The sequence below is a fragment of the Nicrophorus vespilloides genome, unplaced genomic scaffold (assembly GCF_001412225.1).
Source record: "Nicrophorus vespilloides isolate i.1.1-1 unplaced genomic scaffold, Nicve_v1.0, whole genome shotgun sequence".
Lineage (NCBI taxonomy): Eukaryota > Metazoa > Arthropoda > Insecta > Coleoptera > Silphidae > Nicrophorus > Nicrophorus vespilloides.
This window is the reverse complement of record NW_017095522.1, coordinates 49,903-52,603: the sequence shown is the minus strand read 5'-3', so window position 1 is coordinate 52,603 and position 2,701 is coordinate 49,903. Positions and strand designations below refer to the sequence as shown.

General features: G+C 29.0%; 1 protein-coding gene across 1 annotated transcript in view; it reads right to left on the bottom strand.

The window, feature by feature from the left end:
- Positions 1-1,384: 1,384 nt before the first annotated feature.
- Positions 1,385-2,701, bottom strand: part of LOC108568351 (fatty acid synthase-like) — a 9,175-nt gene continuing 7,858 nt past the window's right edge. The window contains exon 22 of the mRNA XM_017929423.1: positions 1,385-1,447. The gene's annotated coding sequence lies outside the window, so the exon portion shown is untranslated. The remainder of the gene's footprint in view (positions 1,448-2,701) is intronic.

Below are 2,701 nucleotides of genomic sequence, written 5' to 3'. Positions count from 1 at the left end.
TGCAACCGTGGCTTTATTATCCCGAAGGGCCCAAAGGTGACACTTTTAACTGGTAAAGAGCGCTGCGGATTTACACATTACCACTAATTAAAACAAAAGAAAAAAATGTATAACTTTGACGGGAAATTGTACAATAACCGAAGCTGCTGTAAACGTGTAAAAATGTGCATTTCATTCTCTATAGTTTTAGCTTCAATATGCATATTCAGATATTTTTCTATTATTTATAGTTTTTGAGAAATTCACTAAAATCTGAATTTTTGTATATGTATTATTAATTTTGTTTTTCAGCTAACCGTGAAAACACTCCTTTTTTGAATGATAATAAACTCATTTGATTAACTACAATTTTAGCTTTAATGTGACAAATTACGCAATTTTATCCATTTAATGTGCAAATTGAATGTTGTAAGTATGATTCTTAATATTTAAAAGAAATTTAAAAACAAATGTTTTTTTTATTAGTCATAAATGAATTTGGTGGATGCGCCGGGTTTTCCAAATTCAATTGTTTGAATGTCCATCTGATAGTCGTTTCGAGAATCAAGGACGCGCAAGGATTCTAAATAACAGATGGAGCTGAACGTAGAAGGCACACACCGATTTATTAAAAGTAAAAAAAAAAACATACAAAATTTTCGTTTTATATAAATATTACTCATTTCAGCTAACCGTGAAAACACTCTTTTTTTGAATGATCAGTGAGATTCATACATTTTAATAAACTCATTTCATTAACTACAATTTTAACTTTAATGTGACAATTACGCAATTTTATCCTTTGCTAGTTTTAATGTGCAAATTCAATGTTGTAAGTATGATTATTAATATTTAAAAGAAATTAAAAAAACAAATGTTTTTTTATTAGTCATAAATGAATTTGATGGATGCGCCGGGTTTTCGAAATTCAATTGTTTGAATGTCCATCTGATGGTCGTTTCGAGAATCAAGGACGCGCAAGGATTCTAAATAACAGATGGAGCTGAACGTACAAGGCACACACCGATTTATTAAAAGTACAAAAAAAAAACATACAAAATTTTCGTTTTATATAAATATTAGTCATTTCAGCTAACCGTGAAAACACTCTTTTTTTGAATGATCAGTGAGATTCACATACATTTTAATAAACTCATTTCATTAACTACAATTTTAACTTTAATGTGACAATTACGCAATTTTATCCATTGCTAGTTTTAATGTGCAAATTCAATGTTGTAAGTATGATTATTAATATTTAAAAAAAAATTAATAACAAATGTTTTTTTTATTAGTCATAAATGAATTTCGTGGATGCGCCGGATTTTCGAAATTCAATTGTTTGAATGTCCATCTGATGGTCGTTTCGAGAAACAAGGACGCGCAAGGATTCTAAATAACAGATGGAGCTGAACGTACAAGGCACACACCGATTTATTAAAAGTAAAAAAAAACATACAAAATTTTTGTTTTATATAAATATTACTCATTCATGTAACAACAGACGTGTATATGTATTATTAATTTTGTTTTTCAGCTAACCGTGAAAACACTCCTTTTTTGAATGATCAGTGAGATTCACATACATTTTAATAAACTCATTTCATCAACTACAATTTTAGCTTTAATGTGACAATTACGCAATTTTATCCATTGCTAGTTTTAATGTGCAAATTCAATGCTGTAAGTATGATTATTAATATTTAAAAGAAATTAAAAAAACAAATGTTTTTTTATTTGTCATAAATGAATTTGGTGGATGCGCCGGGTTTTCGAAATTCAATTGTTCGAATGTCCATCTGATAGTCGTTTCGAGAATCAAGGACGCGCAAGGATTCTAAATAACAGATGGAGCTGAACGTACAAGGCACACACCGATTTATTAAAAGTACAAAAAAAAAGCATACAAAATTTTCGTTTTATATAAATATTACTCATTTCAGCTAACCGTGAAAACACTCTTTTTTTGAATGATCATTGAGATTCACATACATTTTAATAAACTCGTTTCATTAACTACAATTTTAGCTTTAATGTGACAATTACGCAATTTTATCCTTTGCTAGTTTTAATGTGCAAATTCAATGCTGTAAATATGATTATTAATATTTAAAAGAAATTAAAAAAACAAATGTTTTTTATTAGTCATAAATGAATTTGGTGGATGCGCCGGGTTTTCGAAATTCAATTATTTGAATGTCCATCTGATAGTCGTTTCGGGAATCAAGGACGCGCAAGGATTCTAAATAACAGATGGAGCTGAACGTACAAGGCACACACCGATTTATTAAAAGTACAAAAAAAAACATAAAAAATTTTCGTTTTATATAAATATTACTCATTCATGTAACAACAGACGTGTATATGTATTATTCATTTTGTTTTTCAGCTAACCGTGAAAACACTCCTTTTTTGAATGATCAGTGAGATTCACATACATTTTACTAAACTCATTTCATTAACTACAATTTTAGCTTTAATGTGACAATTACGCAATTTTATCCATTGCTAGTTTTAATGTGCAAATTGAATGTTGTAAGTATGATTATTAATATTTAAAAGAAATTAAAAAAACAAATGTTTTTTTTATTAGTCTTAAATGAATTTGGTGGATGCGCCGGGTTTTCGAAATTCAATTGTTTTAATGTCCATCTGATAGTCGTTTCGGGAATCAAGGACGCGCAAGGATTCTAAATAACAGATGGAGCTGAACGTACAAGGC